General features: G+C 40.4%; 1 protein-coding gene across 9 annotated transcripts in view; it reads left to right on the top strand.

The window, feature by feature from the left end:
• The window catches only part of HIVEP2 (HIVEP zinc finger 2), a 191,939-nt gene that overhangs the window by 53,059 nt on the left and 113,221 nt on the right, over positions 1 to 25,659 (top strand). Inside the window, exon 1 of one of the 9 annotated variants that reach the window (XM_066248566.1) lies at positions 7,344 to 7,363. The exons of the other annotated variants lie outside the window; for them this stretch is intronic. The gene's annotated coding sequence lies outside the window, so the exon portion shown is untranslated. Of the gene's footprint in view, positions 1 to 7,343; positions 7,364 to 25,659 lie in introns of those variants that run through there. 9 annotated transcript variants of the gene reach the window in all.

The following is a 25,659-nucleotide window of genomic DNA, read 5'->3' as shown; positions in this document are numbered from 1 at the left end:
TGCGATGGAGCAGGTGTACAAACCTAGCTACTTGTGACTCCAGATCCCACTCTCCTAGTTACTCGATTATTCCTGTTCCTCCCTGGCCAGTTTAGGGATGTGGGACAGAGAATGAAAGGACCAGTTGTTTCACGAGAATTGTTTTGTGAATGGGGTGAGTATTTGCTTTCGGAATCTTCACCATTCAGGTTGACAGTATTGGAAGGGGCCTGGCAGGTACCCATCATGTCACATCTGAGTGTATTATGAAGCCTTACAGAGCTCCACGTCCCTTGTTCAGTGCAATTGCTATACTGGTAAGGCTTGTAGCGAGAGCTGAAACGGGGTAATAACTGTAGAGCACAGTTGTGGTAGCCATCACCATCTCAAATCTCCACTCCACACTCCCTTCTTAAGTAGCAGTCTCACACTGAGGACAGGGCGTTGGGGACTCCTGCTTCTCATTTACATTTAAATCAATGGGGTTCTGTGTTACTCAGCATTCCCATTTTTTTTTAAGCCAGCGATATTATATCACAGGATATGACGATCCATCGATATTTGCTCACATATCTGTTCATCTATTAATTGTATACTTTCGATAAACTGCGTTTGTCTTTGTACATTGTCTTTATCATTGACCTGCCCTTCTGTGTCAGGATGTGTACACTTAGCTAACAGTCCCTTTAAGAACCACTAGCCCTCAGCAAAAATAACCTAGAGCAGCTCAGGTTACGGCCAGGCTCCAAAGACTCTTCAGGGGGTCAGGTTGCTTATTGCTTTGGCACCTGCCTCAGCAGAGATGTAGGAAGAGCTTTATCTCTGCCAGCAGAGGAGGTCTCTGTGGATTTGTGCGCCGGAGCCAGGTACCCTGCGCTTGGACTTCTGGATTTGCCCTCTTCTTCAGGGTGGAAAGGCTTCTGGTTGGACCACCTGAATTGCTATAAAGGAGTTCTAACTGTGTCTTTCGGCTTGGATGCTGGAGCCTGTTTTCCCAAACATCTGTGAGTTTTGGACTGCTTCTCTCTCTCTAAAAAAAAAAAAAAGGAGAAGGAAAACATCAAAAGCCATTAAAACAGGCCTGACTTGTGGTGGCGCAGTGGATAAAGCGTCAACCTGGAAATGCTGAGGTCACCGGTTCGAAACCCTGGGCTTGCCTGGTCAAGGCACATATGGGAGTTGATGCTTCCTGCTTCTCCCCCCTTCTCTCTCTCTGTCTCTCTCTGTCTCTCCCTCTCCTCTCTAAAATAAATAAATTTTAAAAAAAAAGCCATTAAAACAAACATGTACCTTTCATCCTCAAGGTGAAAGTGTGGTGCCGTGAGGAAAGGTCATGGGAGGACACACCCTTTTCATCGGACCCCTTGTGCCTGCACATGTCTGTCTTGCTGACTGTACATAAGCCAAGGGAACAAGAGAAAACAGGGCCCAATGCTCGTAAAGATAAGCCAACAAACAAACCGATGAAATGATCTTCTTACTTAGGTCCAGTTTGTTCAATTGTGAGAAAACAGTGAGATATCCGAAGAAGCAGTATGGTGTGAGAGGGAATGAGGAACCAGCAAAAACAGACCATCTGGGGCCTTGTTTCCGTGATAGTACTGAACTAACTGAGTGACCGAATAATAGGGTTTTACCAGGTAGGTGGTATCTGTGAGTGACTCACAATCTCATTTTCTCTGGGAGGAAGGTGGGACCCGGAGAGACTAGGTGACTGAATCCAGACCCACAGCCCAAGTCCGCACATCACTGCTCTCCATCACACTGCAGAGATGTGGTCCAGAGGCCGGGTCCTTCCGAGCCCCGACTTCCTTATCTATAATGGGGGTTGTACTCCCTGGCATCCCTTCTTTGTAAAGAATTGTAAGGATCTGCTAAGTGACTGTGGATAAAAACACTTTTTAAAGCTATTAGATTATACATTAATATTGTTATTGTTATATGTACACATATATGTATGATGGGATATATGTACAGTGTAAGACCTAATATTTTGTTAAAATTCTCTTTGTGGGAGCCCATCAACAAAAAATCTGGATTTTCTTCTGGAAATGTGAAACACCGTGAAATTCCCAGAAGTATAATAGTAAAACTTCTAGACTTAGAGTTATTAAGCTGATAATTGTACCTCCTAACTCTATTATTACTTTACCTTTCTGAAAAATGGAAAATAAATTGAATTCTTGTCCTGCCTTGAGTTGTCCTGAAGATAAATTTAAGAATATATGTGAAAGTGCTTTTTGAACTTGTAAAACACAGAAGTGAACTGTTATTACCATATTGTTAAGGGTCACAGACCTTCTGCATATCACACATATGGTATAATTACGGTCACAAATTCAAAAGCAGATTTCAACATTATCTGACTTTGGTGTCAGATATAAACTGTATACCACAGATAATGATTGCAATGAATTAATAACTCCTTTTATTATAGTTTACAAATGGAAGTGTAATCATCCTTGTAATTATTAATCCTTCCCTATAATTATTAATCTTTCTTTTTACCCAAATTGTCAAGACATATGCATAGGGTACCTCATATTTATGGGACTTTATTTACTGTAACAATTTAGAAGGCAGAGATTTAAATGTTAATTTTGCAACTTTCTCAGTTTTACCACTTGCATTAATATTTATATGTCTGACATCTCATTTGATTATTACAGAATATTTGTGAGTTATAATTAATATTATTATTACTTGAAAGATGAATGGTCAAAGGATTTTCCTGGACATGTTTTCTTTGAACATATGTACCCTGATTTATTAATGTCACCCCATTAAAATTAATAAAATTTTATATATATAAAAAAAAGGATTTTCCTAAGACCTCACAGAATGTGCATGGCAAGGCTAGTATCTGCAACCAGCTTTTCTGGTCCCAAACCCTATGTGTACTGACCATGCTAATCTGCATCTCTGTGTTGTGTTGGGAGTTGTGTTCTGTGCACTCTATTCTTTATTAGCTTATTTCATTGATCTTATCTTCCATTCCATCTTAATACTCTACTTGCAACCCTGTCTCGTGAGCTTCTCATACTTCCAGGCCTAAATCTGTTGGGATAGAATGGGTTGTTTATGTCTGATTTCTTTAACATAACAAGTATTGCCAATGACACTTGAACCTTGCAAATTGGAAGGATGTGGAAGAGACAGGCATTTGAAATAAATCTTCACTGCCCAGCAAGACAGCCTCCCCCACCCCACCGTATGGGCCTGTTTATGTTTAATTTAATCATAATTTATAAATCTGTTCCTCAGTCATACTAGCCATATGTTAAGTGTCAATAGCCACATACGGCTCCTGTGGTTACTGTATTGAGCGACACAGATATATAGGTACGTGTCTAGTTCAACAGGACCGACATAGATAAGTTTGCAGTCTGATATATGTGTATATAATTGCATATTGGAAATGAGACTCTCTGCGGTACATTTCCATCTAAGACATAATAATAAGCACCGTGTGTTGAGCACCTCCTCAGTAAGTGCCAGCCATTGGAGCAGGCACACAGTACATGTTACTCCATCTTATAGTCACACTGCTTTGTAGATTGGGAACCTAAGGCTCAGAGAGGTTATGAGATGTCCTGAGATATGATAGGGCTATGTATTGATTGCAGTTTACTTTGATTTCAAAGAGAATGCTCTTCTGTTCTACTGTGCTGTCTTTCTATCTAGTTTAGTTGGACAACACTGGGAGTTAATATTGTCAGTGCGTTGTCCTATCATTCAGTCCACTTTTGCTCAATCTATGTGCCAGGCACTGGCTCTGCTGGGAGCTGGAGATGCCGCAGTCAGCACAGCACAGTCTCTGACCTGGAGGACTCCAAATCAAACAGGGAGTTCAGACATGTAATGAACAATTATGATAGCATAAAATGATCTCTGACATTGTTTGACGCAACCAGGATCCACGGAAGGGTTTGATCCAATGAATGCCACAGTCAGATATATGTTCTCTAAAATGTATTTTGGGTCATGTAGAGCATTGTTGGGAGGAAAAAGAGGATCTAAGATAATTACTGTAGTTAAGCAAAGAAATGTTGAAGGCCCAAACTGAGGTCCTGGTGATGGAGCTACAGAAGAGAGAGGCAGGAGATAGAGGCAACTCGGTAAATTGTCAGGCTTTGGGGGTGAGACCTGACAGTAAAGAGCAGTTAAGGATGACTCCATGTATTTATCTTTAGGTATTCGGTGAAAGTTTGGTCTCATTAAAGGAGATTAGCTATGAGGAAAAGTTGTATAAATGTATGTGTGCACGCTTGCGCTCTCATGTAAGTGAATTGCATTTGTGGGAAAGGATGGAGATAATTACTTCATTGACCACAAACTATAAAATAGCCAGAAATCAATCTTATCTGCCACAATGAAACAATGAGACATTTAATGGATTAAATTAAAAAAATTAAAACTGAAACAGAATTTATATAATACTGAGACTGAAAGGGAGAACTAATCTTAGCGTCTAAATATGAGGAATCTGTCCCAAGCTAGACACAAGATAATGAACTGGGGATATATTTTTCGTATAGTCACGGTTGTAAAACATTTATTATCATGATATTATATTACTGACGTAAAGAATAAATTTAAAGATGGCTTCTAGAAAACCTAATGTTGATAAAGCAGATTTTGTTTTTTTGTTACATTTTCTTTGGTATATGCCCTCCCCCACATTCTGTCCAGATAATTAAATAATCTGGCCATAATTTAGTGGACCCAGTAATTATACTGTTTGACATTTCAAAAAAACAAAACAAAAACCAAAACCCCAAACAAAAGTTAATAAGTGTTCACTAACCTTAATTTTTTTTTTTTGGCAGTTCATAATTTTAAGCATTGATTTGTTTGTGTTAGAGCAGCAAATTGTCTCACAGGATTAAATAATTATAATGATAGCATAGGTTCTAATATAGGGTAAGGAAGTTTTATATTTTCTAAAAAAAAAAATCAGCTGTTTTGCTGATAGAAAAATTAACAGGTGTTAAATTTTAAAACCAGGAGTGCTGATGGAAATAATATCTTATGAAAATCGATCTGTCATCTCTGGGTTGAGTCATGTCTATGCAATTTGAAATAGTGCCTTCTTTGGAGATTGATGTTGTTTTAAAATTATTTGAGGATTCTCAATTCAGACTTGACCACCATGACAGAAAGCTGTCAGATATAAGATGCAGGGTGAAACCTGATTATTGCTGGGTGCCTTGTCTAGTTTTGAACTATTTAAAAACATGAGCTTCTCTGAAATTCATGTAACATTCTGTTTCTGATTCAGTTAACTTTAAGTGTATTCTTTCTTCGTTAGCAAATGTAAATATCTCTCATTATCTTGTATGTTTAATTTTTCTCTTGTTTCTTCATTTTTTTCCCCTTCTTCATTTTCAAAAAGGAATAATGAAACCTTATGAAATAAGCTAGACTGTAGGTTGAATTTGCTTTATTATCTCATGTTTTATGTCAGGAATTAACTGTTGAACTGCTGATGATTAGGAGCTTTGCAGTATTTATGAGAGAAGCGATGCCGGTACGTGTGCGTCGCTTCAAAGTTACTTGGAAGTGATCAACTAGAGGGCACCAGTGAACATTTCCACTTTGATTCTTTAAAATAGGCCACATACTGTTGACACGTATACACAGGAGAGAAGTGCCAGTGCTTTGCAAAATCTTAGTACTAAAGATAATAACTTTCACCTGTATTTATAGCCCTGTTATTATATCATATACTTGAGGAAAGCGAGGTAGAAAGCTACCAGAATCAGAATAAAAATGTCATCTTGTTACTGTTGCTGGAGAACTACCCTCTACCAGGGGTCCCCAAATTTTTACACAAGGGGCCAGTTCACTGTCCCTCAGACCGTTGGGTTGGAGGGCCGCCAGATACTGTGTTCCTTTCACTGACCACCAATGAAAGAGGTGCCCCTTCGGGAAGTGCGGTGTGTGTGTGGGGGGGGTGGATAAATGGCCTCAGGGGGCCGCATGCACTCGTGTGCCGTAGTTTGGGGACGCCTGCTAAAGCTCTTAAGTTTGTCTAAAGTTATAGCAATATTGCTAATATGTCTTTGCCAGTTGTGTAGGCAGGACACTTAATGTCATTAAGCACTGAGATAAATTCTATCACAGAGACATGTCCTGTGGCTAATAATTAACTGGGATCTATCCACTATTAGGAAAGGATTGGTAATTAAGATGAACAAATAGGTTGTTCAAGTTCAGAGGCAGAATTTTGAGTTCTATTATAGTCAGTTGCCTTGATTTGGGTCAGCACAGTTGCTTAAAAGAAACTGGGGAGGGAGCATTTTTAGATATTCAAATATCAACATGTACAAAAATCTAGCATTTTCTAATATGGAAGTCATGCGAAAGACCTTCCTCTTCAGGTTAGCTCTGCATATGTTTGAGTGGGAGGATAAAGAGAACAGATGGGAGGATAAAGAGACTTGAAAACTAGTAAAAAGTGATTTTCTTTCTCATAAAAACAAACAGGAATTCAGTCTTAATAGCATCTTGTCACTTACTCAATTAAAATATCTACATATAACATCTCATTGATTCATTTACTTTTTGGGGGGCAAAAAATAATACCTCTGATGTGTAAGATACCATAGTAGGTGTAGCTAATAAATGTGATCAGTTTCTAAACATGATCAAACCCATTCAGGAAAAATGTAATTGCAAATACAGTATGCAGAATGTCCATTTCTTTAGTGAAACTTATATTTAAGCTTGACTCTTCTTAAAAACATGTTTTTAAAGTATATAGGTGCAGAACTGCAATTTGTGTTCTTTTCCTAACATTTATTTTTAAGACAACCACTTTCTTTTTTCTTTCAACTGATTAAGCATTAATGTTTGGGGAGCATGCTTTAAAAAAAAAAGAATTATTCTTTGAAGGAGAACATACCTAAAAGATTATGTGGCATTTTATAAGATAGTTGGTGGTACTGTTAAATGCTTATAAAATTGTGTTAAAATATAATAAACAGATTGTTTATTGCAGGAGCTTATTTGAACCAGTTTTCTGTGGTTATGTATGTTGAAAAAACTTCAACTTCAACTCTCTCCAGCCATTGAACTTGCAGCACGTTAACTTCAGGTCTCTTGTAAGAAAGTCTAAATGTAGGCTGTTGAATAATCCCTTTGAGGGCCCTGTAACTATTTTTATGCCTGGATATGCGTCATCAGTGGGTATTTTCTCTGGTGACTTGCTTACATCAGGTCTCCTACCATACATTCTATCAGTGAGTGACTTATGATTGATGGGAACCACGGCTGTTGTTTAGCTTTATCTGTGACCTCAGCGAACGGACAACAGGAATCTCCAGGCTGTTAAATTCCCTGAATGCTTGAAGACAGGGGCTCCCGGTGTTGATCCAGGCAGGTAGCGGAGTGATATTCTTCTCCCGCGGATGATGGGAGGAGGGACAAGTGAAGAAAGGGGAGGGAGAAGGAGGGGAAGGGAGGGGGAATTCCTTTTGTGAACAGCGGCAATTCTGGCTCCGCTGGCTCCTTAGCCCTTGGAGGCTGTGTGTGGGGAACCGTGAGTTTCCTGAACCGGAGAAAGCGGGCAGGCAGAAACTGGCCGCCGAGGCTCCCAGGGACTCTGTGGGGTCGCCTGTGGAGGCACTGAGTTCTCTTTAATTAGCTAAGGTTTTGGTTTTGAAATCATTTAGATTTCTTCATGGACGATTGGACTGTTCTGAGTATGTATAGAAGAAGTAAGGGGTTTGAATGGAAAGGTGCGCCAGTATTCCTAGAGATGCATAGGAATCGACTGTTGCCTTGAACTTGGATGTGTTTGGAGGTGATTCAGAAAGTTAACCTGCACTCACTTGGCAGGCTTTGGGGAGTAGAGCTGTGCATTGATATATATATATATATATATATATATATATATATATATATATATATATCATATATATCATTTCCATATATATATATGGAAATGCACTGGAACTCACGTGCACTGCAATTCACAAAAATGGTTTCTTGTTTTCTTCCTTTTCTCCACCTCCTTTCTTACACGTGGTGAATAAGGTTCCTGGACTGAAGTGATGAGATTTAGTCACCAGTATTTTAGCAGATTACAATTGCTTTTAGATAAGAGTGTCCATCTCCTGAACTTTTTTCCTAGTTTCTGTCTTTCCCTCTCCTCATCTTTCTCCTTCTGTTTTTTATCCTACTGGCTCTATCTTTCCTTGATGTTACTTTGTTTGCAAAAGTAGCTCTTGATCTTCTGTTGTGTTAAAGACCAAGTTCTATGTAGATGGAGTAAGGTCCACATGTGAATCAAACCAACTCTGATCTGCCCATGGTTGCTGGCTATCCTTTTAGAGATTATTTTCTAAATGGCAATGAGACAAGATGAAAATAGTGCGTTTAGTGTAACGCAATTTCATCATTTAAGCATTTAGGCAAAATCGGTTTTCTAATCTTTTAAGATTGTTTTCATTATAGATATATAATATTTGTTGATTTGGGTTACTATTCTTTTTTGTTTTCTCTTTGTTTTATAAGATCATCATTAGTATCTTTTTTTCCATTTTTTAGAGAGGAGAGAGAGACAGAGAGGGAGAGAGAGGAGAGAGAGACAGAGAGAGAGAAGGGGGAGGAGCTGGAAGCATCAACTCCCATTATGTGCCTTGACCAGGCAAGCCCAGGGTTTCGAACTGGTGACCTCAGCATTTCCAGGTCGACGCTTTATAGGTTACTATCCTTTTTAAAATTAATTTATTTATTACAAAGGCATATCTCCTTAATGTAACAGATTCCTAAGGTTACTTGCCATTATAACACATTTCTTAATGGCTTTTCTCCTAGGAGCCAAATTCTGAGGTATATACCAGAGCCTAGTACTTCCGAACAGGTGCCATGTGGGGTAGAACAGCCCTAGAAGAGAAAGAGTTTTTTCCATATCTACTTTACTTTTTATAATTCCACTGAGTGGGCAATAACATTCCTAGTTTTATAGCCTCATTTTCAGTTAGCTATCCAGATACTAAAAATTTATCCAACTGTCTGGTCATATTACTTTAATTTTAGACATTTAAAAAAAAGATGATTCGAAGAGAAAGGAAAATGAGCGCCACTGTAAACCTAAAAAACTTTGAAAAAAATCACTTCTTGAATGAGCAACTCATGACAAGCACATTATCATTTGAAATCTGTGGAAGATTAAAATTCAGAGCTCCATGAGTTTTGAGTGATTGGAAGTTGAACAAATTAAGCCTTCATAATGCATCTAATTAGAAAGAAATCATTAAAATATTGATGATATCTCTTGTTTATGTTTATTTCATTGAACTGCTCCGCCCACTCAACCATTGGTAACTAGCTTTACTTTCATAAGAGCAACATTAGGTGAAAAAGATACATTTAGAGGTTAGTGCAGATGCTAATGTTCTTTTTTTTTTGGCCCTACATTGTACAGGATGTTATTAGAAGCTATAAAATTCTCCCTCTCTTTAAAATGAACGTTCGTTTTCCTGTGGAGGAGTGTGAGAGCAGAACCCAACCATGTAGGAGGGTTATGTATTCTTCATTAAAATATATATTTCACCAAAGATTATAGTTCGTGGGGGAGGGAAATAGCTGATTGTCTGTTGATTGCATTGTACTTATTGCGTGTGAAATTAGGCAGGACAACCTCATTTTGATAATCTGACGATTGCTTCTGTTTGCAGAAGAGAATATCATTTCAAGTCTGCATGCTGATGGGCAACAGTAATTATTCTCTTTCTGGCAGAGTTTAGCATGGAATCTGCTTAGGTATTTTTATCACTACATATGCAAATCTCTTCTTCCAAACCTTCCTCCCCCCCCCTCCATGCGCAGAGCTTTTTGTAATCTTTAAAACTGTGAAATCCCAAAGGCGTGATAGCTGATGATAGGTTAGTGCAAAGTGCTGTTTTGAAGTGAGGTTTTTTTGTTAAAGCAATCCTTCACTGGGAACATATTCTACTGTGTATCTGGTTTCCGTGGAGACACTGTTATTACTTATGGATGATCAGGTTGTTTGAAGGCAGTGAGAGTGATTGGTGTATTGGCTTTGGTCAGTGCTGCTGATGGGGTTTCCTGGTTGATATGTGATTTCTTCACTAAGGTTACTATTATGTTGCAGGGCCAACACCAAAAAGCACCTAAAACATTGACGTGGTTTGATTCTTAGTTTTACCTTCATATATGTACATGGCTCCAGGATCACGTAAGGAAAGAAATAAACCCTCCAAATTTCCTACAGTTAAGACAATGCCTAAATGACAATGTCAGAACAATTGAATGCCGCACTTATAAAGTTTATTCTGGGAGAGGTTAAAAATACGTCATTTGCTAAATGATTCTTCCATTTCTCACTATATAATTAGTATGTTGACAGCACTGAAGGAAATTCCTTAGTTTTGTAATTCTCCTTAGTGGTTATTCAAGTTTTAAGTAGCTTTCTATTTCATGGTCATCATTTTGCAGATGAAGGACCATGAACTGTTGGGCTTCATACTCAGAATTACGTCTCGCATTGACAGTGGCTAAGACATAAGCTCTCCCTGTCGGAACTTATCTGCTGAGGGCTTAGAAGCTGGGAGGCTTGGACCTCATGTATATTATGTCAGGACAGAAGGTGGTGACTCTGGCCCAGTCTTCCAGCATTCCCCCATCATGATAACAAAACTCTGTTCATTAGTTAGGGCAATGTTTGCAGCTTTGAATGCATTGTCATAATCTTCCTGTGACAGATGTTGGCAAGCGTCCCTTAGTGACTGATGCGTGGATCCACTGTGAGGTCCTCAGATTTCTATAATCAGATGTCATCATTTGAGTCCTCAGGGTAGTGTTCCTATGAAGCAGGGCCTGGGAACTCAGAAATGGACACAAATCACTGTGTAGACAACAGATGGTGGAGATAAATGTATTTCTAATGAAATATTTATCCTAGTCTTTTCACTAAGTGTAGAAAAAACTCTATTCTCTATAAAAGAATGAACCTCAGATGCCATATTTTTGAATAAATGGAAGTCAGGTCTAAGAATTTTTGTCAAAGGGATTCTTTAAGTTACTCATGTTGGATGATTCTATCCACTTGCCTGAAAACTAAAGGATGTGCTGGGAAATCCTGTAGGAACACGTGTAGGGGAATTCTTGCTCTGCCTCAAACAGGTGCGGGGATTAGCTGCACTCATTCTCTCAATATTCACCTGCTGCAGAATCTCATTTCAGAAGTTTCCCCCCTTTCACAACTTTAGATTTTTTTTACTGGACATTTAAAAATTCCTGACATGGAAATTTATAGATATTTAAATAACTAATTGCCCACAAGTGCCTTATTTTCTATTAAATCGCAGCCTGACTCCTGTGAGAACTAGGTAAGGCCACACTGAAAATTGTTTCCTTCTGTTACTTGGATTAGGTTTATATGAGTGGAAAGGTATTTACAACACCTCATAGTATAATCCAATAAAGAATTTATCTTCCTGCTGAGGGAATAGGTTTAGGAAAGACCAGGAATATACATTACCAATCATCAGGAAGAATCTATGCCTTTTAAACCATCAAGCGTAGGATAAAAACCTTTGCCTTCAAGAAACGTGAATCTAGTATGGGAAGAAAATAATGTATGTCTCGTGCTTGAACCTACCTGAGCACAAGAGGCATTAAGGATGGTTAAGGTTTGAACCCCCGTGGTTCACGGAATGGGTGTTCCAAACAAGACAGATGAAAGAAAGGCAAAACCATTGGGGCATTTGATTTTATGTAGGTGCTCTGTCCAGAGAGGGATAGGAGGACCCTTGTGGGTATGGTCGTGGCTTTGATTTGTGCTTGGGCATTGATGGGTGACAGGAATCAAGATAGAGCCCAACTGTAGACTGAACTTTGTCTGGAGACTTCGAGTCACACAGCCAAGTAGGCGAAGGGGGCAGGTTTGAGCTAGGGTCTCAGTGGAGTGGGTCAGTTTTCCCATTTGTAAGGAAGTGCTGAAGCAAACCTTTCTCTTTTATGTGGAAGATTGTCTTAAAGGAAGGGCACCAAATGCCTCCAGAGGTATAAAGCACTCAGGCCTCAGGAAACCTGTACTTTAAAGGCAAGTAATGATCCCTGAGAAAAGAGGCTTCTTTGTCATTAATGTAGGACACGTTGGTGACTGTGTCTAGTGGCAAAGGCTTGCCTGTCAGTTCCACTTGAGGCTCAGTTGTCCCCACTGGGAGGGTCCAGTTCCTCTCTGACCTTTGTTCCTTCTCATTGAAATCTTTTCTTTTTCTTTTTCTTTTTCTTTTTTTTTTTTTGGTGATGCTTTACCTCCTGGAGCAGTGTTCAAGTTGTGGGAATCTTGGCAGAAATGTTGAATCTGGGAACCTAGTGAGAATAAGTGTCTCAAATATCTCAACATTCTACTGTGTTTGTGGGTGGGAACTGATCTCTGTAGAAGAAAGAACAAAAGGGGAATATAAAAGAGCTCAGTTTAGAACTCTGGGAAATATTCTTATTTTGGGGACAGAAAGAAAAATGGAATCAAATAAAGAGGAGCAGTGAGGGAGTAGGTGGGAGCAAAGGAAGGTACAGTAATAGGGTAGAGGGATTATAGAACTCCCAAATCCTATTCATTTTACTCATTCAATATATATTGAGGCTTTTTTTTTTATAAGCCAGGCCCTGTGTTAGCTTCTGTGGGTACAGAGATTGGGATCCAGGTGACACTATTGAGTGATTTCTGCTGGTATTGCATTGTAAACCAGGAGAATGAGAGAGCCACCTGTTTGGAGAGGGGACTGGGAAGGACAGGTGGAAGGTCGTGAGGAGAGACTGTAGAAGGTTGGTGAGGGTGTTAGTGGCACGTCTGTGTGATCTATGGTTGCCAAAACAGAAGTGCTGTGAGTGGCCTGGGAGGGGACGGATTAAAGGACCAGAAGTCAACACGAGGGCAAAGAACCCCCTCAGCAGCTGTGAGGAAGTGAAAAACCCTCGGAGAAAGGAGTCTGGTATTAGCTAGTAGAGATCTGTGTTTGAGAGAGGGGAGAAAGAAAAGGTGCAGGAAGGTAATGGGATTCCATTTGGGATGTTGGTGGAGGGCTTGAAAAGATCGAGTGATTGAGGTGATTCTAATGCTAGCTCATGTAATATTAAGCTCTAGCACTTAATATTACTATTACTATTATGCTCAATATTCACATTCTTCCAAAAAAATCCATTACTGTACATTTCCACTAATACTGCTCTAGAACAGTTTTGCTATCACACTTGTTTTCTACTACACAGCCTTTTAGATGGTGTTTCTGACTCAACTTACTCTACCTGTGATCAATGCCTCAGCCCACTGCAGAGCTCATCTTCTTAAAATATTATTTTTAATAAGTTACTGTGAAGATCTAAAAGCCTCCCTGGCTACCCATTGCCTATACCTTAAAGGATGTGCTCCTACCTAAAATGAGAAATCTCCATTTTCTTAAGACTTCATAGTTTACCAAGGGCTTTTATGTACATATTGTCAGTGGACAGTACCGGTTTGGTGGACAGGACAAATGTTGTTCTCCTCCCAAGTTTATAAGTGACATAACAGAGGATCAGACAAGGTTAAATGACATGCCCAGGGCCACACAATATATGAATGGCTGAGCCGGGAATAGAAATCAGGTCTTCTGAGTTCAAGATGAGGGTGCTTTGTAGCACACCATGGCCTCACCTTGCCTGTGGAGCCCCAGCTCCATTCTAACCCTCTGATTTCTGTAATTAGGATGACGAGGTGGTGTGCCTTCAGTTCTAGCAGGGTAGCAGAGAGGCCGCTTAGCGCCCCTGCAGTCTCCATATTATCACTGCTCGGGAGCTGTGATCTAGAGCTGTCAACTGAGACACATTTCCTGGCAGATTTTTCCTTAGATTGGGAAAGTCTGTCTCCTGCCAGGACATCTGGGGTGACACAGAAAACCCTCTGTATTTCCCTGATGTCATCCTCAGTGCCTGTTTGTCTCATTTGGAACTTGGGGAAGGTTGTCACTGACTTTGCATTGGTTTATAGAATAGCATTTGACCACCGACAGGGCCATCTCTTCCTCCTCCAACTGCTCTCTCCAATAAGGTGCACCTCTGAAACATGCTTTGAATATTCACCCTAGAGGAATTAATGGTCTGAAGACTTGTTCAAAAATATATTCTCATTTGTTACCTTAATGAACGTATAGATTTACTACCATTTAGACAGGCCGTGTTCTGGAAAGTATTGTATACAGAAGGCTGTACAGCTGTGCTTTGAACTACAGGTTAAAATCAGGAACATTTGTTAGCAATGCAATGATTAATGACTCTGTGTTGACATGATGTTAGAGCACACTCTGTTTCCATCGTTTTCTCATTGTACTGAAGCCAGTGTGATTTGGATTTTGACAAGAGGTTTTGGTGACAATTTACTGCATCAGAAGTTTAAGTGGTATGAAAAGCATGCCTGACAATTGTTTAGAATATCAGGAATCGTCTCTACTCCTATAGAAATTGATGAAGGAGTATGTGCATGGAGATTAGTTCAACAATGCAGTGCAAGTGTGCTGCATTGCCTCGCTGGCTCCACTTTAAGCCACAAACACACAAAAATATCCCAGCATCTGTTTGGGCATTGTGACTCCACACCCTTAAAGTTAGATTTCCACGATTAACAGGTGCATCTTTCTAAGGAGCAAAACTAAGGAAGAATAGTTGAAATACTATTTTTGTAAAAATAAATCTAGTATTTTATAATCTTACTGTTTTTCACCTCTTTGCAAGGGTACATTCACCCTGGGGACAATAGCCTAGTTTCTCAAGATGCTGAGATACGTGTCTCTTAATTTTTCTAGTGCCTTTCATGTCTTGGAATAAAAAGGTTAGTAAACGTTTAGGGTAGGAATATGAAGGACTCAACTGCCAAACTCTGGGTTTTTTCCCCATTAATTTCTCTAATTTTATAAAAAATGTAATTACAATATATTGGAATGAGATACATTTTAGATTTTGGTTATAAAGCATTTTAGGGAGACAGATATGTAAATTCTAGATAACTTTAAATGGAACTGTTTCTGAAATGGGATTTCAATTTTGAACTGTCAATATTGTACTATTTATCTTCTAAGTAATCAAAAATATTTATTGGGGTGCTCATTAGAAATACTGAATTGTCTTGTGATCTCACGTTGGGTCTTAGTTACAATTAGCTGGCCAGCTAATAAAAAATGAATAATTAAAGAGGACATTCTTGATTAAAAATAGACATATTTGGATTTCATGAGATTGTTAGTGCACATGTTGGGCTGTACACTAAGGTAAAAGATGGTTAGGAAGACTAGCTTCTTTTTTATTCAAAGTATTAACAATAACAGAGGAAGCCTGCTTGTGATATATGATAATAAAAGGAATAGAAAGTTGATATTTTTGTAGCTACCTTTATGCCATCTTTAAAAATAAAGATGTCATGTAACATCTCTTGTAATAGGGTTTTTCAAAAGTGCTTACTTAGGCTTTTGGTATTTCAGCACATTATTTTCTCCAGCCTGTTGAAGACTCTTGGTGTCAGTGGCACTCAGTTTAAAGGCACTCTAGCTCATTCTGGTGCTGTGTGCTCATTAGAGCTTCCCCGAAGGCCCAATTCCCTCCACCCCTCCCCACCCCCACAAACGTGGGCTTCCATGGCCCTGCCGCTGTAGACCATGGCTGCTTCTGCCTTGAATTGATTTTCTACAGTACTATCAGATTAATTTTATAGTAACTTTCTCTCAGCACCCCTCTTTCCTGTTCAAAATTCTCAGGGGATCTTTATTGTCCACAGGATGAGAAGCAGCTTAAAGTTAAAAAAAATAAAAATTGAAAACAAACAAACAAAACAGTACCAGAAGTGGAATGTGGAGACTTGTTTGGAGATTGTTTGGCCTGGAAACATCACTGTATCAAGATTCCTCCAATGGACATGTCTCTATTAAGGGTCTCATGTTCCTCACCTCCAATAAATTGTGCCAAAGCCAGCTGTTATACTTTGCCTTTGTAGTTTCAACTCTTAACAGCATGTGGAATAGTGACCATCACGCCTGAATGAAATGTTTAGTTCTCCCAGCATCCACGATGCTTCACCTGCCAGGCCTTTCTCCCACCTTGCCTTCTCAGTCCCCTTGGCTGGTCTTCTCCCTGCGCTGTGGTCCCCCAGGGCTCCTCCCTAAATCTTTTCTTCTTCTAGCAGATGTGAGTAATCTCATGGTTTCAAGTATCATCTATATCAGGGGTCCCCAAACTTTTTACACAGGGGGCCAATTCACTGTCCCTCAGATCGTTGGAGGGCCGGACTATAAAAAAAAAACCTATGAACAAATCCCTATGCACACTGCACATATCTTATTTTAAAGTAAAAAAACAAAACGGGAACAAATACAATATTTAAAATAAAGAACAAGTAAATTTAAATCAACAAACTGACCAGTATTTCAATGGGAACTATGCTCCTCTCACTGACCACCAATGAAAGAGGTGCCCCTTCCGGAAGTGTGGTGGGGGCCGGATAAATGGCCTCAGGGGGCCGCATGTGGCCCGCGGGCCGTAGTTTGGGGACCCCTGATCTATATGCTGATACTTTTCAGTTTTGTATCCATGAATGGAACTTCTCCTAGGTTCCCAACCTAAATACTTCTTCAATATGAGCACATGGCTGTTTGAGGGATATATCAAAGGTGAGGTAGTCAGAGGGGAATATCGATGCTCTTCTGTTTCAGCACTGCTCCCCGTTTCAGTAAATAGAACCACCACGCTCCCCATTGCTCAGGCAAAAATTCTAGACTTTGTTTCCTTCCCTCGGGCCTTCCATTAGATCCAAGAAAGTGCTGCAGTGCTCTCTCCAGAACAAAGCAGAATGAGAGGCCTTCCTGCTGCCTCCGCTGCCAGAGACTAAGTCCAGGGCCTCAGCATCTGACCTAGTCTGTTGCAAAGACTCTTAACGAGTCTCCCTGACTCCACAGTCTCCAGAATAGCATAGTAAGTATAAATTAGGTACTGTCTTTCCTTGCTGAAATTTCTCCCATGGACTTGCATTACTCTTAGAATAAAATGCAAGCCATTCACCAGGCCTGCAGGACTCTGCCTCTCTGAGCACAGCTCCCTCCAAACTCCCCATTCCCTGTTAGGCTCAGCCATCCTGGCCTACACTCTGTTCCTTAAACTTGCTAAGTTGTTTCTCTCTTGGGCTTGCATTTACTGTTTTCCTGCTTGGAATGCTCTGAACCCACGTCTCAGGTATGGTTTCTTCTCTGTATTCATGTCTTCAATAAAATCTCACCTCTTTGAACAGGCCATCTGTGACCCAAGTTTGAGCAGTATTTTTGTCTGTCTCCAGTTTGCTTTATATCACATTCATTTCCTGACAGAACTTATCAGAACCTAAAGTGAACAATGTCATTGTTTATCTGGGTTTTTTATTTTATTGTCTTTCTCTCCCACTATGGACTCCCTAAGGTCAGTGGCATTTTGCAACTGACCTCCACATCTCACTGCTTAGTAAATAGTATGCAGCAGACACTGGGAAGTACTTGTTGACTCACTCACCACCGGGAGCCTGGTTTCCTTATCTAGAAGACAAAGTTAGTAGGACAGGTGTCCTCTGAACCTGCCCGACCCAGATCATTTGAATTCTTATCATGTCTCCAGCTCTCTGGTGGAGTCCAGTTAACCTTAATGTCCTGCAAATGGGCCATGTTTACATGTGTATTCAGGTCTTTAGGCCTTTACTCTCTCTCTTCCTTTCTCTTTTCCGTTCCAGCCACATTTAAGGGTTTTCCTTTCTCTGACTTTTCTCCGTACCCCCCAGGGAGGAATGTTATTGTTTTATGTATAGTACATGCCTTGCCTGTCTTAAGGTATGGTTAGCTCCTAAGCATGGGGTCATAATTGGTTTATAGTTATAACACTTTTGAATCTCCATGGCAACTATTGTGGTGCTAGCATATAGGGCACACCCAGGACATGCCTTGTGACTCAAAATAAGACTGTTGTTGTGTCTTCTAAAAACACTGATTTCAGAGCAATAAGAATGTTTGGGCTGCTTTACTAATCTACATGGGACAAAATAGATTTTTAAAAAACAACCAACTAAGTATGCCTTTATTACGCCTGAAATGGAGGGGGAAATATAAAAAAAAATGAAAATTTAGATTTTGGATGACTTGCAGCAACTTGTTTGTTTGCTGCAAACAGTTGTAAGCAATCTTACCAGAAAGGTTCTCTATAAAAATATACTCATGGATAATTGAAAAGAGAAATAAATGGACTTTTTTATTATTATTATTATTAACTCAGGTTAAAGCTCAAGTTGTGTTTTTAATTTGGATCAGTTTGTTCAGGTATTTGGAATTTAGAGAAGCTCTATGAAAATATCCCGCCTACACATTTTCAATATCCTCTTCCTGCTTATCTTCAGAACAGCTTGGTTCTTTTAATAGCAAATGGCTGAGTGGAGGGGAACCATTTGTAGTGGGTAAATTTAAGCACAGTCTGTCCTTCCCGTTCCAAGCAGCAGTCATACTAACTGCTTAGGGATTGGTGCGAGTGTGCTCCTTCTTCTTCTCCCCTCCCCCGCTGTTGGTCAGATCCCTGATATCTCAGGAGGATGTTACTCACTTCCTATAGGAGTAGAAGAATGACTGGTCAGCTTTAAAAAAAAAAAAAAAGGAATCAGGAGCTAGGGAACACCTCATCTATTCTGTTTATAAACATGTTGATGAATTACCCTGTTAGAAACTGTTCTTAAAATTTCTATGGGCTAAGATAGGACCAGCTAGTGTTGTTAGGAATCATGGGCTTGTTTCTCCACTTAATGTGTGAACCAGTGCTGTGCGTGACCGTGATTAAATCGGTGTACACGATGCTAATTTCTTCTCATTCCAAAGTGGCTGGGAAACGTGTGCTCAAAATGAAGAGTCAGCAGATATTCCACTCATGGATTAATTGTTTTCAGAGCATTCTGTCAAATGCACTTACAGTGTGTGTGTGTGTGTGTGTGTGTGTGTGTGTGTGTATGTATATATATATATATATATTATATGAAAGGCACTTAGTGATCATGGTAATCATGGTGTACATCAATTATTGGCTAATAGTATTGTCATTCTAAGTAATGCCAGTGATAGGATTAATTCTTGGTCTATCTTAGAATTTGCTCTTTTTTGGCATAAACAGCTTGTTTTCAAGACATCCATTTTTTTGGAAAAGAAGAGATGAGAAAAAAAACCTCTGCTTTTATAAATACCTTGTTTAGGGTCAACAGCCTTTTTTATTTTCTTCTAGTCAAGAGATGCAAAGGATTTCCCAAAAGGTTGTGGCCACTTCTCCGGGGAGGTCTTGGAGAGCACTTGTCGGCTGGAGTGCCGGGTTTTGCCGGCAGCGCACTCTAGTTCTGTGTTCTGTGCGGCAGCCTCGCGCCTCCGCCCCAGCCGTGTGGTGTCTGGAAAAAAGGCATGCTATGTAATGAGTCAGGATTGACACGGCAAATTCTTTCTGTTGGGGACCCTGCCAAGAGGGATGGTAGAGAAGTTGTGTCCTGTGGCTGCTGCTGACCTTGTTAGACCCCCTGGAGAATGAATAGCTATAGAGGTTGGGGTGCCTGGGAGTGTAGACAGTGGATTCAGGGTGTTTTAATTAAAAAGGGCGGGAACCTTTAGAATAATACATTGAGCAATGTCAAATGCGAAATATATGTACTCTAAGAAACCCAATACTGCCTGAGATCTTAATTCAGTCTCCAAAACTGGCCATACAAGGGTTTACCTCAATTGTAGGATAAAGGTAAGTGTTCAATTCAGACCTCTGTTTTTAAGCTAATCACAGTATCTCCTTAGATTTGGTCTGGTAAGATTACGTGGACTTTTTCCTTTCGTTTTTAGGTTAAGATGAGAAGAGCGTTTAAATGGGTACTGACTCTGGTTTTCTCCCTGGTGAGCTCACCAGCTTGCGAGCCCCCAAACTCACCAGCAGCTGCTATCCTATTACCAAGTTGTGCTGTGATTTTCACCAGCCATTTGCCTGAACAGAAAAAGATGGCATTGATTTATATTTTAAAATAAAGTGAGTTTGAAAGGTTTTTATGAAATCACTGTTCAGTTTAATTAGTTTTTGCTGGTGGCTGCCTGCACTTAGCCTTTGTTCTTGGTTGTCGGTCATAAATGTTTAGGAAAGATTGCTGCTTTCCCGAAGTAGTTCCAAAGACTCATTGTTCCAGACGTCGGGCATCCTTATGCTGTTCGGGGCCTACAGTACTTGGTCTAAAACAGATTAATTACTAAGCTCTCAGTGAATAATTAACCATTTGACTTGTTCCCAAGTTATGTAGTCACTGGGTTAGAAATGATTTCCCGAACTACTGAAGATAAGAGAGGGTTACTCCTGGTTTCACAGTGTCCCCATTGTTACCGGCTTGTGCCTACGTGTGAGAGACATCAGCTGATACCTATGCACTGGTCCAACTACTCAATCAAACCACTTCCTGGGGTTTTCTTGGGTAATGGCAGTGATTCAGAAGATACCACAGTAGCTGTGGAGGCGCACGCCCTGCGTGTTGCTCTCGGCCTGAGTGACTGGGAGCTGTCAAATCCAGAAGGGGTATTTTTGTTGCAACACCCATTAAGTCTGCAGTTCACTTCTGCTTATAGTTGCGTTTCAGTGGAGTTTAGGGTTGCCTGTCTGTGTGCTTTCAGTGATATATATGTTTAAGACAAATTTTAAAGTGGTGGACGAATAGCCTAGTTTCCACCAATGAACCAATCCATGCTTTAGTCTATACAAAGTCCTAGTTGAGGGGTGGTGGGAAGGGGAGACAGGCAAATGGAAATCCCTAGCACCTGCTTTCAAACGGTAGCAGTAACTGGGAAGCTGAGAGATAGAAGGGGATAGAGGCCAGATAGGGTGCTAATGCAAAAACATTTGATGGTACTTTTATAAATATGTATTTCTGTGATTTTAGTTTCTGAATCTATTTACATAGTGTGCTCAAAGTTAAATTTTGTATTTTTAGGGTTTTATTTGTAATAAAAAATGCAGATAAGGTTAGGTTTATAAAGTTTTTGATTTGTTATATTGTCTTCCTTAAAAAGAATTTTCAAAACTATTTTGGAATCACAATATATATATATATTCTTTTCCAGCCCTTCAGAACCTCCAAAATTGCATTTTTGGCCATAAACAAGAACCTTGGGAATTGAAGATACTAGTTCTCTCCTTGCTTATTCTGACACTCGGGCTGCCTTTTCCTTCCAACACTGCTTTCCCATCTCCTCTCTTTAAAGCCCAGTGATCCAAATCTAATGAGATACATGTATGAAAACATTCTGCTAGCTGGAAAGTGTCATACGTGAGCATGGATTATTATTATCATGTATTCCCTGCTTTGCATTACTTCACCAAAGATACTGGCAACTACTTCTGAGATGTCAGAGAATACTGTGGCTACTTCAATGGTCTTCAGTGGAGATCTCGTCTTAAGCAAAATGTTGATTTCACTGGTCCTGCTATCCATGTCCTCACTGAGACTGTCAGGAAAAGGGAGTGATGGCGAGGTTTATGAATGGGAAACATTCAGTGTATTTATATATTGGGTGTGATTGGGCATTGTTTGGCTATCTGTTTGGCTATCTGTATGGTGCAAGGCTCAGTTTACAAAAACTGGGACTTGGTTTAATAAAATGGCATTCCTGCCTGACCTGTGGTGGCGCAGTGGATAAAGCCTCGCTCAACCTGGAAATGCTGAGGTTGCCGGTTCAAGGCCCTGGGCTTGCCCGGTCAAGGCACATATGAGAGTTGAACCTTCCTGCTCCTCCCCCTTCTCTCCTTCTCTCTCTCTTTCTCTCCTCTAAAATGAATAAATAAATAAAAATAATTTTTAAAAAAATGGCATTCCTTTTTGACTGGGAGGCTGTTTTTTTTTTTTTGTTTTTTTTTTTTGTATTTTTCAGAAGCTGGAAACGGGGAGAGACAGTCAGACAGACTCCCACATGCGCCCGACCGGGATCCACCTGGCACGCCCACCAGGGGCGACGCTCTGCCCACCAGGGGGCGATGCTCTGCCCCTCTGGGGCGTCGCTCTGCAGCGACCAGAGCCACTCTAGTGCCTGGGGCAGAGGCCAAGGAGCCATCCCCAGCGCCCGGGCCATCTTTGCTCCAATGGAGCCTTGGCTGCGGGAGGGGAAGAGAGACAGAGAGGAAGGAGGGGGTGGGGGTGGAGAAGCAAATGGGCGCTTCTCCTATGTGCCCTGGCCGGGAATCGAACCCAGGTCCCCGGCACGCCAGGCCGACGCTCTACAGCTGAGCCAACCGGCCAGGGCCTTGGGAGGCTGTTCTTTGTGGTGGTGAAGAGTGTGGGCTCCGGAGCTGCCGTGCTCCTTGTCCTGGCTCCTTCACTTCTAGTTGGGTACAAATCGGGTGTGTGCATAATCTCTCTGTGCTTCAGTTTTCTAAGCTGTGACATTGGGACAGTTTTATCACGTGGTAAGGTTGTTGTGAAGTTCAGTTGGAACAATGCCTCTAAAGCAGTCTGCACTTGATATAGATGAAAAGAAGAAAGAAAAGTTTATGTTGAAGTGACAAAATGCGCCATCTCCTATGCTGCTGTAGGTTCTGTTTGATGGAATTCGGTTGAGTTTGATGATGCGTCTTTTGAGAAGAAGAGAAAGGGAGGTGGGAGGGGTGGTTAGAGCGAAAGGAGGGGCGGGGAGGAAGAGGAGAAGGTGCCGTGCTGTGGTGACCCATCATAGAAACAAACTCACATGCTTTATGGCACAGGGCAGGTCACTGAGTTCTTTTCCCTATGTTTATTTCATGTAATTCCCACAACCCCTGTTTTCCAGGTTTGGGAATTGTGCCTTGGAGGCGCTCAGTAACTATCTCACCAATAGTGGCCCGTGAGTCGCACAGTGAATTCAGAGAAGCAGGCGAACTGGACTTGTGTGGCCATTTCCTTTCTGGTCCTTCTCTGCTCTATAAACACGTGCATGTGTATATTCATCTTGGCGCCGGACCCTAAAGGAGCAGAGCGTCATGTGCCGTCACAGGCCTGGAGGGAGGGTGTTTGTTGGGGACCTCCTCCTGTGACACAGAGCCTCACCGGCAGCTGTGCTGGGCTGCCCTTGCCCCTGTCGCGGGAAGGCCTTAAACAGTCCCTCTCTCTTCCTGGCCTCTGAGCGAAGATTGTGTTTCATCTCTCTGAAGGGCCATTTTGGCTCTGGGTTCTGTGGGAGAAACTTTTCGCTTTCCGTTGTGCCAGGAAGGATGGTAATGAACACATTTTCAGTGGTCAAACACACACGATACAAATTAATAGTATGAATGCACTTTTAACCCATGCCTTTTTTGGGTCACATTGTTAATCAGCTTGAAATTATTAAGTAAAATTACTAAGGGATATGATCTAAACGTTAGTTTAAATAAGTATTCTGATTGTGATTCAATCATACATTTTTAAATGCTGGTTGTTACATAATATGACTTCATTTTTTTGCGAGGTTCTAAGGTTAAACACAGATTTAAAGTTTGATTTTATCTTTATTGTGGTCATCCTGTTTGTCATATTAAAAATAACTGATAAAAGAGAAATCAGTGTGGCGCTTTAGAATTTTAAAAATAGTAAAACTTAATTTTAAAATCGGAAGAATTATTTCATACATGTTAATGATTAAAGATGGCACTGATTTCTGTATGACATTGGAATGCATGAGTTTTATGAAATCATTTTCTACTCTGAATAAAAAGTTTGTATGTAGTTGGTACAATATATTTTTGTCAAAGAATTACACTTATTTTTATGCATTAAAGTTTTGATTAGGCCCTGGCCAGTTGGCTCAGTGGTAGAGCGTCGGCCTGGTGTGCGGGAGTCTCGGGTTCGATCCCCGGCCAGGGCACACAGGAGAAGCGCCCGTCTGCTTCTCCACCCCTCCCCCTCTCCTTCCTCTCTGTCTCTCTCTTCCCCTCCCGCAGCCAAGGCTCTATTGGAGCAAAGATCGCCCGGGCGCTGAGGATGGCTCTGTGGCCTCTGCCTCAGGCGCTAGAATGGCACTGGTTGCAACAGAGCGACGCCCCAGATAGGCAGAGCATCGCCCCCTTGTGGGCATGCCGGGTGGATCCCAGTCGGGCGCATGTGGGAGTCTGTCTGACTGCCTCCCCATTTCCAACTTCAGAAAAATACAAAAAATTTAAAAAAAAAAGTTTTGATTAGCCATAATACAAAAACAAGTATTTGTTTAGGTGCACTTTATTTTTCAGAGAAGAAGTGACTTATTTTTTGGAAGTAACATCTAGGCCAGGGTTTCTCAGTTTTGGTACAGTGAATTCTTGGCTGTCTTGTATATTGGGTCTGGACAATTCTTGGCTGTCTTGTATATTGCAGGATATTTTGCAGTATTCCTGGTTGCTACTCAATAGATATTAGTAGTATTCCCTGTTCCCACTCTTGACAATCAAAAATGTCTCCAGACATTGCCAAATGTCTCTGAGGAAGCAAAGTATCCTAGGTTGTGAACCACTGACCTAAGATTTTTCTATATATATATAAAATTTTATCTATATAAAATTTTTTTTTCCAAATCTTCAACTTCACCTAAATCTATATTACTCTAAAATTTTGAACAGATATTCAGGATCCTATCAAGAAGAAAAAAATGCTACAGAGGCAATAAATTGCACATGTTAATTTTGAAAAATGAATATTTTGCAACAATATGGTTTGAAATGTTTTCTGATTAATTGTTACCATAACAAATCCAATTAATCAGAATTCCCAACATTTGGATGAATATTTTATCTCATTTTTTTTGAAATAGATATGTCCCTTTGATTCTGATTCCAAATTAATTTATCACAATGATTTGATAGTCTTTTCTTGTTAAATAAATGGAAAAGTTACATGATTTGCCACATATTAAATGCTTTCTGATTAGAACAGTCTGGGTTCTTCGTGCATACTGACAGGTTTAATTGCTTTCACAGATGGGCGTGTGCCTCCATGCAACAGTTCTGCAAAATATGGTGAAGTCGGTTTCAGAAGCCTTTTTTGGACATTTTAGTGGCTGTTTTAGCATGAAGCAGAGATATACACCTAGTTATTAACATCCATAGTATACAGATATTTCACTTGGCCCAGGAATGAAGTGACTGCTTTTTAAAATGTGTTTTGCTAACCATAGAACATACTTTTATTTCTTGTGAACCATGGCTGAAGCTTTACCCAATCAGAGGAAGGAATTTGCTGTACAGTAAAAGGAAGTATTTGTTCCGTTATTGTAGTACATGGCCTCTTGCCATCACCGATAAAGGATTGAAGTGTTGTACACCCAAAGTCTGCTACCCTCTTGACCTTTCATCAATCATTAGCTGGACTGTGAGGCTAAGTGAACTGAGGCTTGGTAGGATAACTATTGTTTAAGCATTGTGTTACTCTTGAAAACGGAAATGACTGACACAGCAGTCTGTCAATGTGATGTCTTTCTATTTTTAAGATTATAGACATATGTTTCCTTTCTGTTGCTAATCTGTGCCAGTTTAGAGGTATGAAATGATAATATGTACGACTTGAAGTTAAGTTGTTCAGATGAGCAACACTGAAACTATTGGAAATTTCTTTTTTCTTTAAAGAAAAACAAGAACATATACCAGGGGTCCCCAAACTTTTTACACAGGGGGCCAGTTCACTGTCCCTCAGACCGTTGG

Source organism: Saccopteryx bilineata, chromosome 12 (genome assembly GCF_036850765.1).
Source record: "Saccopteryx bilineata isolate mSacBil1 chromosome 12, mSacBil1_pri_phased_curated, whole genome shotgun sequence".
Lineage (NCBI taxonomy): Eukaryota > Metazoa > Chordata > Mammalia > Chiroptera > Emballonuridae > Saccopteryx > Saccopteryx bilineata.
This window is presented reverse-complemented; position numbering and strand designations above follow the sequence as displayed.